The 22,036-nt window shown below is 46.8% G+C and overlaps 1 long non-coding RNA gene and 1 pseudogene across 1 annotated transcript; both read right to left on the bottom strand.

Annotated features, from left to right (window-relative positions):
- Nucleotides 1–4,005: 4,005 nt before the first annotated feature.
- On the bottom strand, nucleotides 4,006–20,689 carry LOC143973526 (uncharacterized). The gene is made up of 3 exons (XR_013272070.1): nucleotides 20,047–20,689; nucleotides 16,238–16,285; nucleotides 4,006–8,188 (listed from the first exon to the last, which is right to left on the bottom strand). It is a non-coding gene; the product is annotated as an uncharacterized LOC143973526 (long non-coding RNA).
- A 77-nt stretch (nucleotides 20,690–20,766) lies between these two features.
- On the bottom strand, nucleotides 20,767–21,796 carry LOC143973525 (uncharacterized; annotated as a pseudogene).
- Between the last annotated feature and the right edge of the window lie 240 nt (nucleotides 21,797–22,036).

Genomic DNA, 22,036 nt, shown 5'->3' with positions numbered 1-22,036 from the left:
ATGGTTCAAATCTTTCCGACGGACTCACAGTCCTAAACACTCGTTTTGCACAGAGTGGCCCCGAACCTGCTCTTCTGGGGTCCCTTGGCGGCTGTCTCGACTTCCCCCCACAAGTACTTCTCACATTCATGCGAGCTCCCTCGCATGGTGAGAAGTACTTGCGGGTGCGCTCCTGTGATACAGCCGGCAGCTATAGCCGCTCACTGTATCACTCGGCCCCGCCCCGGCGCGGTGCGTTATTGGGTGTGAGTGACAGCAGCGCGAGCCAATGGCTGCGCTGCTTTCAATCCATCCACTCTAGCCAATTAGCGGCTAGGATGAGCAGCGAAGAGGATGTCGAGGCGAACGCGGGACTTTCAAGGGGTCAGGTAAGTAAAACGGGGGGGCTGGCACTGTCAGATGTTTTTTCACCTTAATCCATAGAATGCATTAAGGTGAAAAAAATATTTACCTATACAACAACTTTAAAGAGGAAGTAAAGGGGAAAAAAACACAACCTGCAAGGCAAAGGCATAATGAGCTAGTATGCATAGCATACTAGCTCATTATGAATAACTTACCTGAGAACGAAGCCCCCGAAGCGGACCTCCGTCTTATTCTTCGCCGCTGCTATGGATCTTGGAGCACGGGAGCCGAAACTCGCGGCATATCGCCACGATCTGCGGCCTGCCCAGTGAGCCTGCGCGCCGCTGTCTACGGCGCATGCGCCATAGACAGCGGTGACTGTCTTCTGGTAAATATCTCCTAAACCGTATAGGTTTAGGAGATATTTCTTGGACCTACAGGTAAGCCTTAATCTAGGCTTACCTGTAGGTCAAAGTGCTTTGTAAGGGTTTACAACCACTTTAAATTAACTTCTGCAAGTTACTAAAAAAGTGTCACAGGCCCAAACTCATCTATTATGAGAATGTTAGTATTTATTAAAAAGAAAATTGAGAATCTTGTACATAAAAGAAAAGATCATTGGCTGAAAATTTCTTAATAATTATGTAGCACCCTCCTCGATAAAGTACTTTTTGGCTCCACTGTAATCACTGGTGCAGTGTGTGATTGCTTTGGGCTATTCTAGGTTCCTCCAGTTGCAGGTTTGATTGTTTCTTCCTGCCTTCTGTAGAGTTCCAGAATATAGTGAGCTGGAAAGGCTAATCAGCAACCTGAATATTTATGTTGCCTCATCCAATCCCTAGGGGAAGGTGTCCAGCAGGTGGCTGGGGAGTGCATGCATATTTGGGGAACTCAGGCAGCCCTGTTCTTGTCCAGGAGAAGATGTTTCCAGCCCGAAGGGCTTCAGCTCTTCCAAGCAGCCCAGCTGAATTGCTGCCTGTGTTCACCAATGTCCTAGCTTCTGCTGAGCTGGGGGGTCTACTTGTTGAGGTTGGCTGCAGTTAATCAAGAGGATCTTGCTGAGGATCCAGTCTGGAAAGTTCACTAAGGAAAGTTTGTTGGATATTGGAAGGTGGCATTCAGGTATCCTGTGTGCAGGATTCTGATGACTGCTGCAACCCCTTGTGCATTATGGCTAAAGCTTGCCTGGCCTGGTGTCATGGTTATGCAATAGTTTGTCTGCTTACCTGTTCCCATGTGTTCATCTAGAGACCAGCCGACCCTCACCTGTCTGCTTTTGTAATCCATCCTCTGGCATGGCTCCACCCTAGCTCTTATCAGGGAGCCCTATATTAACCTGTGCACTGCAGGCCAACGCTGCTGATCAACCTTTGTGTGTTAGCTTCCTGTTGTGTGCTCTTCTGTTGTTCCGTTACCGACTTTGGCGTGTCCTTGACTATCCCTGTTTGCCTGTGATCCTGACCTTTTGGCGTGTCCCTGACTATTCCTGTCTGCTTGTGGCCCCGACCTTGGCTTTGTCCCTCACTATCCCTATCCTCCTGTGGGTGTGAGCTGGGGGACCCTGGGGGTCGCGACCTGGAGCCAGTTGCAGCCAAGTCCATCCTCCCCACTAGAGGCGCTGGTGAACACCTGCTGGCTCTTAGACTCCGCGCCCCAGGGAATCTTACGCTCTAACCCCAGTCGGATCTGTCCCCCATCTGCAGCAGTCAGCGGTAGGGTCCACAACCTTGCGGTGCACTCCTGATCTCTATGGTGTGCATCTGTCACCTCGCCTCAAGGTGACCTGACACCTGGGACATCGCATATGGTGATTCAATGCTGTCCATTTTTGGGCTACCACTAAAGGGACTGTTCCTAGGAGTAGCTACAGAGTGAAAAGTGTCCTTTTGTTACTGCTCAGGGTTTCTGGAGTATCCCATAACCCCCTAGGCCCAATCCCAGGTATTCAGCAATAAATTTGAAAGAAAAGCAACCCCTAACCTGTTTATTGAGCTTCAGGAGCAACTGTTGCTGTGTGTCTAACTGCTGCCTCACTAAACTGGAAAAGGAACCTGGGGCAATTCAGTTTTGGGGGTGGGCGCTTCAATTAAAACCTAGGGGAATGTTTTTAGTGCCTATGCCAGCCGGCTTTCAGCTTCAGTCAATGCCATCAGTTTGAGATACTTATGAGATCAACCAGAATTCACGGACAGGTGCGTTTAACTTGCAGTTGACATCCTTCTGAACTGCATTTGACTTTCTTCAAGCGTGATTTGCATTCTTGTAAACTTGTATTGGAATACAAAACCTGCTTGAAGCAAGCAACAGCCCATCACCACGGGCCTTTGAAGCTGTTCTCTTGGCACCAACTGGACTTCAAGCAAGTCTTTCTCTCTTTATCTCTGTTATATGGGAGATGAAAAAAATGTTGTTTCTAGAAGAAAGATAATTTTATTTGTGCTTTCAGTTCACTACACAGGAAATGACAAAGACATTGTATTTCTAGCAAGATCGACATATATTTTCCATACTTGAAGAAAATGTTCTTAGCCTGAAAAAAGAAAATGAATGCAACCACCACATTTGAAGATTGGTAAGCTGTAATATATCATTAGTTATTATTTAGATATGCTTTATTGCTATTAACCACCTCAGCTCCGGAAGGATTTGCCCCCTTAATAACCAGGCCATTTTTTGCGATACGGCACTGCGTCGCTTTAACTGACAATTGCGTGGTCATGCGACGTTGTACACAAACAAAATGTATGTCCCTTTTTTCCCACAAATAGAGCTTTCTTTTGGTGGTATTTGATTACCTCTGCATTTTTTATTTTTTGTGCTATAAACAAAAATAGCGACAATTAATAAAAAAAAAAAAACAACAATTTTGTTTTACATTTTGCTATAATAAACTCTTCATCACTTTAGTCTTTAATGTATTCTTCTACATATTTTTGGTAAAAAAAAAACCTGCAATAAGCGTAATATTGATTGGTTTACGCAAAAGTTATAGCGTCTACAAAATAGGGGAAATATTTATGGCATTTTTATTATAATTTTTTTTTTAATAGTAATGGCGGTGATCAGCGATTTTTGCAACATTGCGGCAGACAGATCGGACATGTTTGACACTTTTTTGGGACTATTGACATTTATACAGCGATCAGAGCTATAAATAGCCACTGATTACCGTATAAATGTAACTGGCATGGGAGGAGTTAACACTAGGGGGCAATCAAGGGGTAAAATGTTCCCCCTGGAGGATCCAGTCTGGAAAGTTCACTAAGGAAAGTTTGTTGGATATTGGAAGGTGGCATTCAGGTATCCTGTGTGCAGGACTCTGATGAGGTGTTTCTAACTGTGGAGGGAGTACAGAGACATTACTGTTCCTGATTACTAGGAACAGCAGATCTCTCTCTGCTTCCCTGATAGAACGGGGATCTGTCTGTTTACATTGACAGATCCCTGTTCTGTCTCTCTGAAGAGCGATTGCCGGTCACGGCAGACATCGTGGGGGCCGGCCGCGTGCATCGGCTCCGGCGTCGCACCACGGGCGTGTGCCGACGTACACCTATGGAGGTTTGTGCAGCCATGCCAACCTGACGTTGCATAACGACAGCAGCTATTCAGCAATGGGCTAAACTTATTAATATTATAAAATTCAATAACCAACACTTCAAAAATGTCTTAATAATTTTAATTTGGACATAAAAAACATATATACATATTCCAATCATTCGTTGGGCTTGATGCATGGGAAGTCAAGCTTGTACATTGTATTTGCTGAATATGTGTATTTCAGCATTCCCAAATGAGGGGCCGGGTGGGTCTCACACAGGCAAGGGGCCAACACAGTGGCTTAGTGGTTAGCACTTTTGCCTTGCATTACTGGGATCCTCAGTTTGAGTCTTGTTCAGGGCACTATTTTCATGTAGATTGCACATTCTCTCTGTGTTTGCGTGGGGGTACTCCGGTTTTCTCCGACACTCCAAAGACATGCTGGTCGGTTAGTTGGCTCCTGTCTAAATTGGCTTTAGTATAACATTCTTCTGAGTGCACCAAAGATATTTGCCTCAATAGCAGATACAGTACTTTGAGTCCCCATGGAGGAAGAGATATACAGTGGTACCTTGGATTACGAGCATAATTCATTGCATAAGAATGCTTGTAATCCAAAACACTTGTATATCAAAGTGTTTTTCTCCATAGAAGTCAATGGAAACTCAGATAATTCGTTCCACAGTGTCTTCTATTGTATGCAGTACCACATGTGGCCAGAGGTGGGGGGGGGCACTGGAGTCACTCAAAAACACTCAGACAGGCTAGAAAACAATCAAGAGTGTCACCGGCGCCCCCGCACCTCTGGCCAAATGAGGTAATGCAGACCGCAGAGGCCTGAATCCTGCTCGTTTTGCAAGCCAATGCTCGCAAACTGAGCCAGGATTTTTTCAAAATAGCGCATATTGCAAAACGCTTGTTAACCACGTTACTTGCAATCCAAAGTATTACTATAAAAAATAACAATAACCTTTACAGACAGAGTAATTGGTAGCAGCCCTATCTTTAAAGAGCTGTTACTATGCAAAAGGCATAGTCCACCCTTTGGAAAAAAAAAAAAAGATGAAATGCACCCACATTGATAAAAGAAAAAAAAATCTATTACTTTTTTGATTTGGAGCCTGTTGAGCAGTGGTAGTCAACCGGAAAAATATAGAGGGCCTCAAGTGCTGTCCCTGATACCTGCAGAGGGCTGCACCATACAGAGCATTTTTGTACCTCAGCACCCAAAACTTTGGTCCTGCTACGTTTTTTGTATTGCAGTACACATTGAAGGTGGAGTAAAATAGCCCTCAGCATTGGTGTCAGTGAGTGAAATAATAAATTCCCAGTATTGGTGTCAGTGGATGCAATGATAGCCCCCAGCATTGGTGTCAGTGAATGCTATAATAGCCCCCAATACTGGTGTCAGCAGGTGCAATAATAATGCCCCTGGTGTAAGTACAATCAACCCCCCCCCCACATTGTTGGTCGGTGACAGTGAAATTTAACCCTCCATACATGGTGGTCAGTGGCAGTGATATTTAACTCCCCCCCCCCCCCTCCTCTATCACTAACCCATCACAGCTCCTGCACCACTCTCTCTTCCCCAGGCTGGAATTTCCCTTGTACTCTGGGCAGAGATAACAGTACAGTCTCTCTCAATCAGTGACAGTGCTGGAATACAGAGCGCATTCTAGTACCCAGTTCCCCGCTGTCACTCTGAATTTTTTATGATGCCCAATAGCCTGTGAGCCACACGCAGATGGCAGATGGACTGCATGTGGAGCACTAGGGCTGTAGAGCATCGCAACCATTGTCAATGCAGGATGGAGGCATTGCACAAGTTCCTGCAGACTCTTCCCTCAGCCCCAGGTCTGTACGGTTGAATGGAATCATTATGAGGTTAGACAATGTTATCAATGGGCTACATTCACAGTCACACACTTGTGTGCTATTGAGATCTACAAGTCCCTCTGTAATGGTAGCATGTAGAACTTTTACTCATAGATCCCTAGAAAAGGATGATGCGAATGTATGAGGAGCCACACACAGCTGACAGCCCCGCTAAATTTTCTCAGGGCAATAGGAACTTTGCCCAGCCATGCAAAGTTCCTATTGCCCTGAGAGAAATTGGATCTATCTTCAGAGCAGGGTGGGTCTGCTGGGATAAAAAAAAAACTTATTGCCCTGAGAGAAGCTACATCTATATTTAGAGCAGGTTGGGTCTGCTGGGACAAGTCCCTATTGCCTTGAGAGACGCTAGATCTATGTTTGAAGCAAGTTGAATCTGTTGGTTGTATTGGGTAAAAACCTTATTGCCTTGAGAGAAATTAGACCTGTGTTAAGAACAGGTTGGGTCTGTTGGGGAAAGACCCTATTGCTCTGAGAGAAATTAGATCTATGTTCAGAGCAGGTTGGGTCTGCTTGGTAAAGACCCTATTGCCCTCGGAGAAGCTAGCTCTATGTTCAGAGTAGGTTGAGTATGTTGGGTAAGGACCCTATTGCTCTGAAAGAAATTAGATCTATGTTCAGAGCGGGTTGGGTCTACTGACACAAGTCATTATTGCCTTGAGAGAAGCTAGATCTGTGTATGGAGCAGGTAAGGTCTGCTGGATAAAGACCCTATTGCTTTGAGAGAAATTTTATCTATGTTCAGAGCAGCTTGGGTCTGCTTGGTAAAGACTCTCTTGCCCTTGGAGAAGCTAGCTCTATGTTCAGAGCAGATTGGTTATGTTGAGTAAAGACCCTATTGCTCTGAGAGAAATTACATCTATGTTCAGAGCAGGTTGGGTCTACGTGGACAAGTCCCTATTGCCTTGGGAGAAGCTAACTCTATGTTCTAACTATGTTCAGACCAGATTGGGTCTGTTTGGTCACTAAAAATTTGAAGCTGCTTACCACTTCCCAAAGATGTGGCCTACAATGTTCTACCAATAATATTTGTCAATTATCTGTAACTCTACTGAATGATATTCATGTGCTTCTATTTCTCAGAGCCTTCTCTCCACTAGATCCATGCGCAATGATGTCTATAAGACAAAACATTTTTTTGCTCACCTATGACCAACTGGTCTTCGCTTTTTCTTGTTATTTGATTGTATTGAGATGTGAACGGTATTTAGTGTGTCGTACATTTTATGTAAGCATAAGTCTCTCCAGTTTTCCCTGTGCAAGGAAGGATTAAAATCAATCTTTTGTGGACAATTGAGCTGTTTGAGGAAATGGTGCAAGAACACCACCAGAAGATGAACCAGGATAGGGAAGCTCACCTGCATGTAAAAGGAGCATAGAATCACAGATGGTATCTTCATTATGGATATCTATGAGCTTACAATACTGCTTATCTATACTGCCTCTTCAGTTGAACCTTCATTTTCAAACTTCTGTTGGTGCCATGGTGTCCCTTTTTTGAGGTTGTGCAGGACACTACACAGTACACTGCTTATGCCATTCAGTTTTTAACTGACACTCATGCAAAGATGGTTTCTAACAGGAGTCCTGGGTGATACCCTTCCTGACGAAGTTCCCTGCAGTGCTTCCCACCTATTTTTTTTTTTTTTTTTTTTGCATACGGTTGAATGGAATCACTTCAGATATACATGTGCATGAGATTTGCAGAAATGTTATAAACCATGAGAAACATAAGAAGTGACCTCTCGTAAAACATCAGGCCTACTATATTTTACAAACCTACGGTCCTTCTAAATGTTCCATGAATGTTCCGAACAATGGCCTGGCTCAATAGTTACTACACCCCTTGTTTTATAATTTAGTAATCTCCAGTTAATCACATCACCTGTCACTTTATTTGTAGTAAACCTCTCTATTTCGTGTGACATTAACACTGTGCTCCACATGTTGACATCGGTTATTTGAGCTACCGCTGAATGTTCTTCGCCAACAAAACTACTCCCAATAACTATACTCATTGGTACAAAATCTGTCAACCCTTTCTGTACATCTTCACTTTGATACAGTTTTCCATTGAGCCAGAACAGTAGTCTTCCAGAATCTGAATCAAATGCCACACATATACTCCTCCACTTGTTAGCATCCACGTTCGGGAAGTGGAAGCTCATTTGCAGATCTTCATAAAAGATCAGTAAGTCGGCTCCAGTGAAGGTGCTTGGGTTGGCATCAAGCAGCATGGCGAATTTATTCATGTTGACCATATCGAAGAGTTTGAACATTAGCATGTTCTCCGTGAGATTTGTACATGTTCTCAGGCACAAAGTGAATGCAGTGAAGGTCTCAAATGTTTCGGGTGAAATTTCTACTGGTCCACTATCTTTCCGGTAGAAGGAGAAGGCTTTTCCTTTCATATCTGTGTAAGAAACAAGATGACAACTAGTAAACAGGTGTCTGTGAAAGGGAACAATTTAGTGTTGAAAATATTTTTATTGGTGCTTTTCAAGAAAAAAACATGAGATAAATGTATGCAAAGAACAGTAACAGAAATACATTTACGAGAGGCCAGTCAACGACTTTCGTCCATAGCTGGTCCCCGTCAGTAAGCTTGGAGAATTGGGAAGAGAACCTATTCTCTGATCCATGAGGTTATACCAATGAGAGATGCTCAGGGGTTTCTACATGAGGCAATGGGTAATAAATAACATAAAGGAGACAGAGAGAAGCGAGGAAAGAGAAGAACAAAACAAAGAAGGAACAAGGTGGTAGGGGGGTGAACAGAACAGCAGGGAGGAAGGAGAGTAGAGGGATGGGGAGAGGGGGTAAGGGTTATGTACAGGGGGGTAGGGTAAAAGGGAGCCCAGAGTGTCCCTATGTGTTCGAGATTTTGTTCAACAAAGTGTCAGAGGAGGAGAAGCGGAGCCAGATCGACCATTGGGTTATAAATTTGGTGTATGTGTCATTGTCCAATGCCAGCATCTCCTCCATTCTCATGGTATCATTCATAATTGATACCCACCGTGACAATGGGGGAGTATTCTTTTGTCTTCCAATAAGCGGGTATCAGTTGCCTAGCAGAGGACATAAAGAAACAAAGCAATCATTGCCTCTGCGATTTTATAGACCCGGGCAGTATGGAGAGTAATGCAATTTTCGGAGAAATAGGAACTGGTCTATCAGCTATAAGATTATAACATTCGAAAACCTGTGTCCAGAAGGGGCGGATCCTCTCACAGTCCCACCAGACATGCATATATGTTCCGACTGAGGTTTCACAGCGGCAGCAAGTGGCTGGTGCAGACGGGAAGATTTTTTTTGCAAAGTTGCAGGGTCTGTGTACCATCTGGACAAGAGCTTGTAGTTCTTTTCTTGAGAGTAGCAGGAGATGGTTGACTTATGCGTGAAATGAAAAGAGGTTTGCCATTCCGGCACAGAGATGTCTTCACCCAGGTCCGCAGACCACATCCTAGTGTAATGCGGGAGTTGATCTTGTGCTAAAGTCTGCAGTAGGTTATATAAGGAGGAAAGGAGGTGTTTGGGAGTTTCTGAAAGCGAACATATTTCCTCAAAGCTGGTAAGCTTGCGATGTATTTGAGAGGAGGAGTGTAGGTGTTTGGTAAATGTGGACATATGTAAGGCTGTGAGCCAGTCTCCAGTGCCTGCCGGAGGGACCGGAGTCCACTGTGAGGAGTGTACAAATGTGTAAGCTTGTGGCCACTCCGTGCGTTTAAAGGACCCTAGGGAAGCTGCCCCATGTACCTTGTGGAAGAGCGAGATGGACAAAAAGGGACGTCAGGGGGCCTGGGTCAGAGGAGAGGGTGATGTTAAGTCCTTTCCTATGCCATAGCTTCAAGGAGGCCAAAGTCGGTGGGGATAAGGATGTCAAGCGAGTGTAGTTTTGTTTGTAACCCCATAAAAGAGCCCGGAGTCTGCAGGAGAAAGGTCTTGTTCAACGGTCACCGAAGAGGGCGGGGGAACCATTCTATGATGCGAGCCATATGGGCAGCTGTATGGTAGGTCTCAAAATCAGGGAGAGCTGTTCCTCCCATTGTCTTCGGAAGCGTAAGCAATTTAAATTTAACTCTGGGAAGTCCCCGGTTCCACATCAATCTGGTGGCTAGTAAGCGCAGGGAGGTAAAAAATGATTTGGGGACGTGGATGGGAACCGTTTGGAATAAATACAGGAATTTGGGTAAGGTGTCCACCTTTAGGGTATTGATCCTTCAGAACCATGACAATGAATACCCACCCCACTCCTCGAGGTCTTTCCGTATTCGGGAGAGTAGAGGAATATTGTTTAGGGAGAACAAGTTAGCTAGATTTGAGGGTATAATGATCCCTAAGTAAGAAATCCCCTTGGTCTGCCATCTAAAGGAGAAATTAGATTTTAGAAGGGACAGGGTGGAGGGGGTGAGGGATATGTTAAGGGCTTCCGTCTTAGTTATATTAATCTTAAAGTTACTATGGGTGCCAAAACGTTGGAATTCCCTAAGCAGGGATGGCAGTGAAATGTGTGGATTCTGGATATACACTAGGAGGTCGTCGGCATACAGGGAAAATTTGTGGTGTGCAGATGGAGTTTGAATACCGAGAATGGAGGGGTTTTGACGTATGGCGCAGGCCAGATGTTCAATTATGATGACAAAGAGGAGGGGGGACAGGGGGCAGCCCTGCCTGGTGCCATTTGCAATGTCAAAGGGAGCCGATGTGGTACCGTTGACTAGGACCGTAGCAGAGGGTCGGGAATATAGGGACATAACTTTAGAGATGAAGGGAACCCAGAGGCCCAGCTGTTCTAGGGACAGCTGTAGAAACCTCCAGCTGACCCTATCGAAGGCCTTTTCAGCGTCGAAAGATAAAAGGCAGGCTTTCAGGCCTTTACGTTGGATCAGGGATATAAGGTGTATCGTTTTGGTGGTGTTGTCCCTAGCCTCTCTACCAGGGACAAACCCCACTTGATCACTATGGATAATTGTAGGTAGTAGAGGGGACAAACGGGTAGCTAGAACTTTTGCGAATAACTTAATATCTATGTTAAGTATGGAGATGGGCCTATAGCTGCTGCACTGGGATGGGTCCTTGCCTGGTTTAGGGATAATAGAGATGTTGGCAGATAAAGATTCTTTGGAGGGGAGGTTGAAACTGTCCACCGAGTTAAAGGCCTTTGTCAGAAGGGGTGCAAGTTGGGGGGCAAAGGTTTTGTAAAACCGGGCCGTAAAGCCGTCAGGACCCGGGCATTTGCCCACTTTAAGGGCTTTGATGACCTGTAAGAATTAAGAGGTAATCAGGGGCTAATCAAGCGCTGTCGCATCCGCTTTGTCAACAGTAGGTAGGGCAGTCTCCAGAATATAATCTTGTGTAGGGTCGGGAGAGGGGAGGGACCGATCGGAAGGGGTTGCGCGCAGAAGGTTATATAGCTGTGAGTAGTATTGCTTGAAGGATGCAGATATCCCAGAGGTGTTAAATGTTTTCGTTCGATCCGGAAAGGGAACAATTTAGACAGCAGAATCAAAAGTTTTGGTGTCCACTTAGGGCCGGTTCACACAGCGGGCGATGCGAGGCGACACGACTCGCCTCGCTCCCGCAAGTCGCCCCCGTTATGTACAATGGAACCGTTCTGAGAGGAGCGACTCGAGTCGCTCCGACTCAGAAAAAAGGTTCCTGTACTACTTCTGGGCGACTTCGGGGGCGACTTGCATTGACTTCTATACAGAAGTCCTCTGCAAGTCACCGCTGAGGTCGCCGCAGGTCGCGGCGAGGCAAGTCGGAGACGCCTCGCCGCGCCTGTAGTGTGAACCGGCCCTTACAAATTACCATCCAAGATTTTCAATATTTGAATATTTGGATAACTACTTGTGCTTGAAGTAAAGCTTTTCTTTGCCCATGCAGGGGAAGCCACAGGTGAAAATAAAGCATAATTTAACCTTTTTTTTTTTTAATCAAATGTAGATTGACAAAATAATTCATGCTGGAATGGGGGATGAATTGTACAAAGTCTTTTTTTTTCGCTATGGTTGCCACCTCATCCCTTTACATCTGAACACATCTTAATTACACAGGTTATATGGTTGATTAAGGTGGTAATTAAACTCACTTGGTGCCTTATCTGCATTTAATTCGCCTCAGAACCTGTGTAATTCATATGTGTTTGGGTTTAAAGGGATGAGATGGCAATTCTATTTTGCGCTCTGTTTACACTGCCCTCAAATCTCCAAGGTTGCATTCTTGAACTTCCAGGCTGGGTCATTTGTGCTTATGTGCATTCCATTGCTCCCTGAGACCACATTTACCATGAGGCCTTGCACTCACTTAATTTGCATATGTGCTTCATGGATGTCATGCCGCGTACACGCGATCGGAATTCCGGCCAGAAAAAGACTGATGAGAGCTTTTCATCGGAAAATGCAACCATGTGTATGCTCCATCGGAATTTAGCTGTCTGAATTTCCACCAGCCAAACATTGATAGCATGTTCTCAATTTTCCAGACGGAAAAACTTTCTATCGGTAATTCCGATCATGTGTATGCAATTCTGAAACGCCAAAAATCACGCATGCTCAGATTCAACTACGAGACAGAAGCTTTTGGCTACTGGCTATTGAACTTCCTTTTTCTAGTCCCGTCGTACGTGTTGTACGTCACCGCGTTATAAATGATCGGAATTTGATGTGTAGGCAAGGCAGCTTGAGCCGAATTCCGTTGGGAAAACCATCAGAGCTTTTTCCAACGAGAATTGCGTTCATGTGTATGCAGCATCAGTCTTTATCCCTGCTGCCCAACTTGCAGCCCTCTGGGCCCCTGCAGACACTAATTAATCTGTGTTTCCTTATTGCCCTGTTATAGCTGTGAGTTTTAGTATTTTTTAGCATTTTATTGGAGCATGTCCTCAGTCTCCAGCAAATCCTATAGCATGTATACAGTTTGACTATCTCCTGCAGCAGGGATATGAAATTAGCGGACCTCCAGCTGTTGTAAAACTACTAAGTCCCATCATGCCTCTGCCTCTGGGTGTCATGCTTGTGGCTGTCAGAGTCTTGCTATGCCTCATGGGAATTGTAGTTCTGCAACAGCTGGAGGTCCGATAATTGGATATCCCTGTCCTACAGCATATTTACGGTCCCTGGCCATCTTTAATCCTTGTATAACACTTGCAATTTCTGACCATCTCTTGTATCATGTCTGCAGTCTGTTACCATCACTAGTATCATGTCTGTAGTCTCCGACCATCTCCTCTACTGTGTCTGCAATCACTGACCATCTGTCTCTAGTATAATGTTTGCAGTCTCTGACCATCTTTTGAATCATATCAACAGACTTTAGCCATCTCTTATATTATAGCCACAGTCTCTGACCATCTCTTGTATCATGTCCATAGTCTTTGACTATATCTTGTTGTGTGCCTGCTGGCTTTGACACTGATTATTCATTGAATTTAATGTGCAGCCCTTTGGTGATGTCGAGCCGGCTGTAGACTTTCTGACCCTAATAGAGGTGGGGCCTAGTGTTGGATTATAAAAGGCTTTTTAGGCCAGGCCAAGAGTTCCATGAGTGAGGCTATTCCCCTGAAGGGTCCAGGAAGAGGTGTACTTATGGAAGAGGTGACTGTAGAGAATACTAATGACCCTGGGTAGAAGCAGAGACTGTCAGAGGGAGATGGCTGCTTAAAGTGCTGCATATGCTTTCACACGTGACTACTAAAGATTGTCCACTAAATGTGACTGACTATGTCGAGTGACTGAAGAATATGTATCAATGTGATGCGACTGTTATGCCATTCCTGACTACCATCAGTAAAGTGCAGCAAATCAATTCATGTGTGGACATTCCTTCCTTGGAATATAAAGGTCAAAAGCCGGGAATGTTGTATGGAGGCCTCTGGCATGGAGTGTGGCACAATATGGCGGAGGGTACGGCTTCAGCAAGAGGGGCAGTGTTCTAGCAGGACAGTTGGGACAAGGACTTGTGCTCTTGGTGCCAACTCTAGCCAGTCACAAAGGTTGAAAAAGAACAACTAGCAAATTAGATAAACAGTGTTAATGTTTGCTGATTGCTGCTCAGGCACCCATTGCAGACATATTGGGTGGGAAGAGAGTCCTTAGCCTTGTGTAAGCTTGTGTAAATCTTAACCACTTGTCGACATAGTGGCACAGGTGCGCGAAACCACGTACCTGTACGTCACTTCGTCATCGGCGGCTAGCGGGCACGCTCCAATGGACCCGATGTCCGCCGGTGGCCCGCGATCGTGGCACGGAGAGGCAGAATAGGGAGATGAAAACAAGGCATTTCCCTGTTCTGCCTAGCAACGTGACAGGGATCTACTGATCCCAGTGATCCTGAGCAGTGATCTCTGTCATGGTCTAGTTAGAAAACGCTGAGGGAACAATAGTTAACCCCTTGATCGCCCCCTAATGTTTAGCCCCTTCCCTGGCAATGACATTTACACAGCAATCAGTGCATTTTTATAGTCCCAAAATAGTGTCAAAATGGTCCGATCTGTACACCGCAATGTAACAGTCATGATGAAAATCGAAGATTGCCGCCATTACTAATAATAAAAAATGAATAATAAAAATGCCATAAATCATTCAACATTTTGAGGATCATACCTTTCATAATACAAAGGTACACTGTGTAGTGGCAGAACCCTATAGATTGGTTTAACCTGTAAAATAAATACAACTTATAAAGGGTATTTTGTTGCTTAAAAAACGGATGGCTGTATATACTGTTCTTCTAATGCTTTCAGATTTACTAGTATGTATTTTTGGCTAAATCTAAAAAAGATTATGCCAACAGTCAAATAATAAGGCAGTTTTGTCATGGAATGGATAAGAAAAGCAATCGGAAAAGAGAAGAAAAGATGCATCAGCCAGAAGACTGAAGTCCAAAAGAAATCTGAGAGTTGCCTGCCCATGGCAAAATGCTGCACATCACCAACTTTATACCATCTTCTGGAAGTCAAATGACCATCTGTAAACTTCTATGTAGAATAGATGTCTCCCGAAGAAGGATAAGCAGAGAGACATCTGCCTATTACCATATTACTGGCACCCAATGCTATTTGTTGTGTGACTTGGCCAACAGACAGAAGTAGTGTTTATTGAGAAAAGGCCAGGTCATAAAAGAATCTTCCAACAAGCACTTGCCTTTAGGGTAGCTATAAATCTGGATAGAGACATTTATAGCTACTTTAGTTCATGCAGCAAAAATGCTATATTTAAATCTAATAATTTGAATATTTCTGTACAAATAAACTATATACTGTACTTCTATAAACTTCAATTTCCAGTATGGAACAAAAAGAAAATACGGAAAAAAAAAAAAGCAAACTTAATTTCCCACATCATATTTATACAAATATTCCAAACACCTTTACACTTTTACAAACTAAAATACACCTACCACCTTCAATAATTACCCCAAAAGACAGGATAGCTATACAATGGTCTATCTATATCTCCATCATGGCAGGTTGTGTACTGGGCTTCCAGTTTAGACCTGTCTTTCAGGAGGCTGGAGCACTGTCATTAGAAGGAATTACTATTCTTATCTAAGACACCAGCTACCATTCCTCAAAAATCAATTACCAAAAGGAGTGGACAAGATGCTCATCCAATCATCTACCACTGTTACAACGGGTAGTTCAGGGGGTCAAGAACTGGAGTTAACATGCAGACAAGTCCAAAAGCTCATTGTCAGGTCACCTGAGACCAGAGGTGACAGATGCACTCTGTAGGAGTCGGAAGTGCACCGCTAAGGTAATGGACCTTAGGACTGACTGCTGCGGATTTTACCCAGGGAGATTCAGGATGCAGGTCTACTGGATCACTAACACAGATCCCAGTGGGAGCTAGAGCATAGATTCCCCAGGGTGTGGAGTCTAAGAGCCAGCAGGTGTTCACCAGAGCCTCCAGTGGTGAGGATGGACTTCGCTGCAGTCTGACTCCAGGTCGCGGCCCCCAGGGTCTCACAGCTCACGCTCACAGTAGACTACAGGAGAAGGAAGGAGCAGGCTGGAACAACAAAGATAGTAAAGGGATAAGGCAGAGGTCAGGGCAACTAGCAGCCAGGAACAACAGAGTACACGCCAAAGGTTCAGGGTCACAGGCAGACAAGGTTGGTCGGGGACATGCCAAAAGGTCAAGGTCACAAGCAGACAGGAATCGTTGAGAACACGCCAAGGTCGGTAACAGAGACAAACATAGAGCACACGGCAAGCAAGAAACAGCCAAACACACAGTGAATACACAATGGTTGATCAGCACCGCTGGTTTGCAGTGCACAGGTTAATATAGGGTTCCCTGATAGGGTCTGGGGTGGAGCCATGCTTAAAGGAGAGGTTATAACACCACCAGGTGGAAGTGGCTGGCCTCTTAGTCTGAACACATGAGGAGCCAACTGGTCTTCACCAGGGACCCCCTAATGGGTGTCATGGTTATGCAGTAATCTTCCTCTGTTTGCTTACCTGACTTGCTGCTTTCTTCCGGAATGGTTCATCTTCCTCCGAGTCGGACTGCAAAATAAAATGACAAAAGAACAAAATTACTGATAAGATCAGATTAAGCCTCGTAGCAGAAACAGAACACGCAATGACTTTCCAAACACAAAAATTACATTGGCAAGGCTGAAGGGTCAATGTAGTTGGCACAGGCGGTCCCATGTATATTCACATTATCAGCTGACTCTTTAATGGATAACTGTACTTCTGTCTCACGTTAGCAATGGTTGAGATTTTCTTCACACACGCCCAGAAAAATTCGGAGGGACCGGACAGGAGAATTAGCAGCCGTGGCAGTGCAGCTCCTACAGTATGGACCTGGCAGGAGCATGCACAGCTAAGTAGGGCCTGGCAGGAGCATGCACAGCTAAGTAGGACTCAATCACACCGGGTGAAAAATCGATCAATGCAAGCTCTACACATGGACACTGAGAAAGCAATTGCTCTCTATGGGCCCTTGTCACATCAAACAAGTCTGTAGGTATGCAGTGCATAAAAATGCAGCACGTCAGCATTTCTTGGCAATGCAACACACAAACACTTTGCAACCTGTTATTGTAAAAATTTTAAAAAGTGATGGTGAGGTCTTTTTTGATTTTGTAATAATAATCCAGATAAGACTTTTTTGCTCTGTTCAACGATATTGCACAGAAAGATCACTTGCCTCCTCTTCTGGCACTATCCACTTTCGCTCTCCATTGGTGCTGTAGTAAGCTAGGTGCTGAAGAAGCACCCCCTCCGGGCAATGCTGGATCCACTGGATGGGCGAGAATCTGAAATGTGCAGATACCACCTTCAGGTAATCAGGACTCAAATTGGAAGAGGGGGGGGGTGCGCTTTAAAGAAGCCCCTGCATACCTGGTCATGTGCCCAGCACATTTGATACTCAACCCCCCGAACGGATCCAGTGCTGACCAGCTGAGATCCTCATCTCTTCTGGAAGTGCTTGATCCGATGCCGCTGTAAGGACATAATCGGCGACCCATCACAGTTTGCTACGGAAGTGACGTTCCGTCGCCGCCATCTTGCTACACCCCACACTCATCCACAGCAAGGATACACTAAGAAGGGGGAAAGCGGACATGTTGTTACACCCACCGGAGTTTTGCATTTAAGACGTATTTATAAACAGTAAATGAGTTTCTATAGTGAAATACGGTACTTAGAACTCCGTCTGACTGCTTAGATGTTGAATTTTAAAAGCAGTGAATTTCTGTCAGATTAGCAAACCTGTGAGATGAGCGGGGTTGCCACTGCTTTTAAAATTCAAGATCCAAGTCGTCAGACGGAGTTGTAAGTTTATTTCACTATAGAAACTCACTTTACTGTTATAAATACATGTAAAATGCAAAAACACCAGTGGGTGTAACAAGATGTCCGCTTTCCCCCTTCTTAGTGTAGGTTTACTGTGGACGAGTGTGGGGTGTAGCAAGATGGCGGCCACGGAGCGTCACTTCAGTAGAAAACTGCGATGGGTCACCGAATACGTCGTTACACCACCATGTTTTGCTATGTCATCAACGATTGGTGATCAGTGGCAAGAACGTTCCATACATTGGTGATCAGTGGCAAGACAGATGACAACCTATCTGAGGAACATTCTTCCCACTGACCACCAATGTAAGGGACATTCTTCCCACTGACCACCAATGTAAGGGACATTCTTCCCACTGACCACCAATGTAAGGGACATTCTTCCCACTGACCACCAATGTAAGGGACATTCTTTTCACTGACCATCACACTAAATGTATTCCAAGTTGCAGATACAGCAATATAGGGGGATCAGTTCCTCTAAATGCCACCCCCACCACCCCTTCCCCAACCTTCTACTGCCTAGCCCCTCCCGAGAGCTCCCCAAGCCCACCCTCACAGTACTTCCAGCTTCCCCTCCTCTCCTGCCGGGGATCATTTCAGGACGGAGAGCTTGTAAGGGCTGGTAAACAGGTTATCTACTGGCTTCTTTGCCAATAGTGCAATCACTACCTGCAGAGAAAAACAGAATGTAGTATAAACCTAACCAAATTGACGTTCCCTTTCATACTATACTAAGAGCGTACAGCTGTGCACACTGCTGGCATGAGAGTGCTCTGGCCCCCAAAAGTTCCTAGTCTCTAAACAACCAGGTCATGCGATCTGGTGGGTTAGTTGGAAACCAATCGGCATGGCTCTAGACCAGGACAGGGGTCTCCAAACAAAGGGCCAGTTTACTGTCCTTCAGACATAAGGGGGGGGGGGGGGGGGCGGATTGTGGCCAGTGGAGGTGGAAAATGACCCAGGCCAACATCAATGAGAATACACATGGCCTCGGGGTTTATGATCAGTAGTGCCCCACCATTGGCATTAGTGGTAGTAATAGTACCCCATCATTGGTATCAGTGTGAGATATAGTGCCTCATTGTTGGTGCCAGTGGGAGGAATATTGCCTCATATCATTGGAAGGGCATAGTGCTCCAAGGGTCGGATAAAGGCTAGCAAAGGGCCGCAGGTTGGAGACCTCCACTCTAGATCATACGACCACCAGGTGAGCTATGACTTGGTGAACACATGAGCTTGGTTGGTAAACAAACCCATTTGTTCTAGTGGAGACCACTGCTAAGGCTCTGATGAAGAGGGTCCTCCCTCGTAACGTGTAAGCCACTTGAGATACCATCTGGATCCTCCTATACACCCAGTGCCAGGTTGAAGGATGTCTAGAAGACACAGCTTCAAAACTCTTTGAGCAATGTCAAGCCTCTTTTAAACATTTCTTTGTGAGCACGACTTTTGTTTTTACTCATTAAATATATTTTATCTCTGGTAATGCACAAGGTCGGTGTGCCCTTCCTGCACGTTTCAGCTCCAAGGACACCCATTATTCTGAGGGCATCAAGACCTTTGACTTTCAACAAGGGTTTAAAGGTTTGGCTACACCACGTACTTATGGACTAGGTTCCTGGGTGCAGATCGTTTTGTGTTCCAGCTGTCAACCATGGTTGAGCTCAGTAGTGTTCAGATACGAATCCCAACCCGCCTGAGCTATCCTGCCAGGGAGCAGGACATGTCTACCTGAAAGCCTCCACCACGTACGATAGGTTGGCTCTCGCTGTGGAGAGCCAAAGTTAATTCTCCCCGTCATGCTAAGAGTGCACACTGCCAACCACGAGAACGTGCGACTCCCCAAAGGCTCCTGGTCTCTACTAACCAACCAGATCATGAGATCGGGTGGACTAGTTAGAATCCAATCAGCAGGACTCTAGATCAGTGATGGAGAACCTTGGCACCCCAGATGTTTTGGAACCACATTTTCCATGAAACTCAAATACACTGCAGAGTGCAGGAGCATCATGGGAAATGTAGTTCCAAAACATCTGAGGTGCCAAGGTTCCCCATTACTGCTCCAGATCATGTGATCACCAGGCCATCTGCGACTTGGTGATCACATGAGGTTTGTTAGTAAACAAACCCATGTTGAGCTCAGTCCTGAGACGTCTTAGGAAACGGTCACTGCAGGCAGCCAATCATAAGTGGCTGATGCATTTCCCACCCCGATGCCACACATGTACAAGGGGTGCGAATACCTGAATGCCTCCTCCACTTACGATTGGCTGTCCACAGAGACAGTTTTTTTGGCAGGTTGGGACTCTGAACACTCCTGAGCTCATCCCTACCGTCAGCGTATCTCTTTCTCTGTGCACTTACTGTGAAAGGAAAAAAAATAAAAATAAAGCTCACACCACCCACTGATATCTGAAGCCTCATTGGTCGACACCGCCAATCTATATCGGAATACTCACATCTCCACCGCGGAGCTCCGGGACGCTGATCCTGACTGGCTCCGATCGCTTCCTCGGCTTGGAGTTCCCCAAGCTCTCGCTCTCCGGGGGTGCAAGGTTCAGCCCGTGGCTGGGGGGTTTGGAAGTCGGCATACGTGGCTCAGCTGTGGAGGGGGAATGTTCATTGCCGGCAGCAGGCCCAACCCAGCCTGCGGAGGTGGGAGGTTCAAATCGTGACCGCCCATCGGGGGAGGCAACTTGAGACCAGAATGCGGGGAGGGAGATTCATTCCGTGCCCGCCTTGCTGGGGAGGGTGGCTCATGCCGTGTGCGTTCTGGGGAGAGGGCATGTGTTGTCCGGAGCCACCCTGGGGTGGTGGCAAATTCAGTCCTGAAGTGCCGGGGTGATAGGTTCATATTTGGGCTGCCAGGGGGAGGGGGGCATACCAGGCCCGCTGTGCGAGGGGTGGAGGTTCATTCCTGTGGACCCCTGGGATGGGGGCAAGTTCATAGCCTGGCCAGCTTGGGGCGGGTGTAGGTTCATGCCCGATGCCCCGCTGCTGTGGGGGAAGGTTCATTCCTGATGAACCTTGTGGCAGGGGGCAAGTTCATCCCCGCTGCCCCTTGCGGCGGGGGAAAATTCATCCCCGATGCCCCTTGAGCGGGGGGGGGGGGATTCATCCCCGATGCCCCTTGAGCGGGGGGGGGGGAGATTCATCCCCGATGCCCCTTGAGCGGGGGGGGGGGGAGATTCATCCCCGATGCATCTTGAGCGGGGGGGAGATTCATCCCCGATGCCCCTTGCGGCGGGGGGGAGATTCATCCCCGATGCCCCTTGCGGCGGGGGGAAGTTCATCCCCGATGCCCCTTGCGGCAGGGGGAAGTTCATCCCCGATGCCCCTTGCGGCGGGGGGAAGTTCATCCCAGACGACCCTTGTGGTGGGGGGAGGTTCATGTCCGATGCCCCTTGCGGTGGGGGGCAAGTTCATCCCCGATGACCCCTGGGGCAGGTTCATCCCCGATGACCCTTGAGGTGGGGGAAGGCTCATGCTTGCTGCCCCCTGCGGGGGGTGGCAAATTCATTCCAGACGCCCCCTGAGGGGGTGGCAAGTTCATACCAGATGCCCCCTGAGAGGGTGGCAAGTTCATCCCTGGTGGCCCTCCATGAGCTGGGGGCATGTTGCCCACTGGCGCCCCCTGTGGTGGAGGCAGGTTCATGCCAGGTGGGGGGTACCCTGCAGGACTGTACCCCATATTGGGGTAACTGACAGCCCAAGGCACCTGGCTGTTATAGGCCCCATGCCCCGGGCTGGCAGGGTTAGTTAGGAGGGGCCCGTATCCAGGCGAGTAGGGCAGGCCGTACACCCCTCCTGGCGGCCCATAGTACCCGGGGCTGTGCTGCTCCCCCTGGTGGCTGTAGGGCTCAGGATAGGCCGCGGCTTCGGCCTGAGCCGGAGGAGAGGGAGTGAAGTCTCCTTCCGTGGCTCCTGTGCCGTCTCCGAGTCCGTGCCGCTGTCCTCACTGTTAGTGTAGGACACCAGAGACATTATAGCTACCACCTCAGCCGCCACCGCCTCCTCCCGCTCACCAGCCCTGAGCAACGTGACGCCGGCCTCCGGCACTACAACTCCCATCATGCACCGCGGGGCCGTGCCAACATCGCACATGCGCAGTAGCGCCAACGCTCACGCTCGGGCTTTCTATAGCTTGTTTAACATGGTGTGGAGGAGAATTCGGCGGGACTTCCGACCGGAAATTACGTTGTTGAATTGCGCTGCGGATAGTTGTCGGTAAAGCCGCTTTTGATGACACGTGACGTCACTGTGTGACCCCCCCCCTACTCTTTATTTAACCATTTCAACCCTGGGAGGATTTACCCCCTTTTTGCGATTCGGCACTGAATTGCTTTACCTGACAATTGCGCGGTCGCCCTCATCCCAGAACACCGGCCAGGCCGTTCAAAACTGGATCATTACGACTTTGGACATGCCTGCTTTATAAGAACACTTAAT

The sequence above is a fragment of the Lithobates pipiens genome, unplaced genomic scaffold (genome assembly GCF_037356315.1).
Source record: "Lithobates pipiens isolate NorthernLeopardFrog02 unplaced genomic scaffold, aLitPip1_a1.2 Scaffold_83, whole genome shotgun sequence".
In the NCBI taxonomy this organism is placed as follows: Eukaryota; Metazoa; Chordata; class Amphibia; order Anura; family Ranidae; genus Lithobates; species Lithobates pipiens.
This window is presented reverse-complemented; position numbering and strand designations above follow the sequence as displayed.